The sequence below is a fragment of the Octodon degus genome, unplaced genomic scaffold (assembly GCF_000260255.1).
Source record: "Octodon degus isolate 3935 unplaced genomic scaffold, OctDeg1.0 scaffold00057, whole genome shotgun sequence".
In the NCBI taxonomy this organism is placed as follows: Eukaryota; Metazoa; Chordata; class Mammalia; order Rodentia; family Octodontidae; genus Octodon; species Octodon degus.
The window spans coordinates 6,332,396-6,333,306 of record NW_004524633.1 but is presented as its reverse complement, the minus strand read 5'-3'; positions in this window follow the sequence as shown (position 1 = coordinate 6,333,306).

The following is a 911-nucleotide window of genomic DNA, read 5'->3' as shown; positions in this document are numbered from 1 at the left end:
GGGTCTGCTCCCCGGCATGCAGCCCCCTGGGGCGTGCTGTGTGCACCTGTAATCCCAGCACTTGGGAGGCTGAAAGCAGGAGGATCGCTGAGTCCCATCTGTGCAGTGAGACCCTGTAGACCCTGCACTAAATACATAAGAAGAGGAAAAAATAAATACATGAATCAGAATCACATGTGGACACATGTCTCCCTGTCTTCCTAGTGTAAGAAAATGAAAGAGTAAATATGATCCAAAAGGTAAAATGGATATGGTGGAAGGGAAAGAAACTGCTCAGAAGGAAAGAAAACCTGGGCGGAGGGAAAAGAGAAAAACTGCTGTGCATAGATACATAAGCTAGCTAACATAATTATGCTACAATTGCTATTAGTTCATCGAAAGGGACAGTTAGTGTTTATGTTGTTTAATCAGTTTTGCATGCCTGTACCTGGTAATCTGAGCAACTACTTGGAAGATAACAATATATAATATAGTACCCATTGTTAATTTCCTATAATCTTGTTTTGAAATTCTATATCATGTTTATTGTGATTTTTCATGCTTTAAAATAAAACAAAGGGTCAGGGAGATAGCTCAGAGAACTGCTTGCTTTGGCAAGTGCAGGGACCAGCGTTCTATGCCCAGCACCCATGTGGCTCCAGCCCCGCCCCCCGGGCACACTGAGCCAGCCACCGAGAGCAGGGCCTGGTGGCGAGCACCTACAATCCCAGTGCTGGGGAGGCTGAAAACAAGAGGATCCCTACCCAAGCTGCGTAGTGAGACCCTGTACCAAATACATTAAAAAAAAAAATTAAAGGGGGCTGGTGAGATGGCTTAGTGGTCTAAAGCACCTACTTAGAACAAGCTAAGCTAAGCAAAGCACAGGGACCGCGGTTCAATTCCCCAGCACCACATGCCAGCCAGCCCCGCCC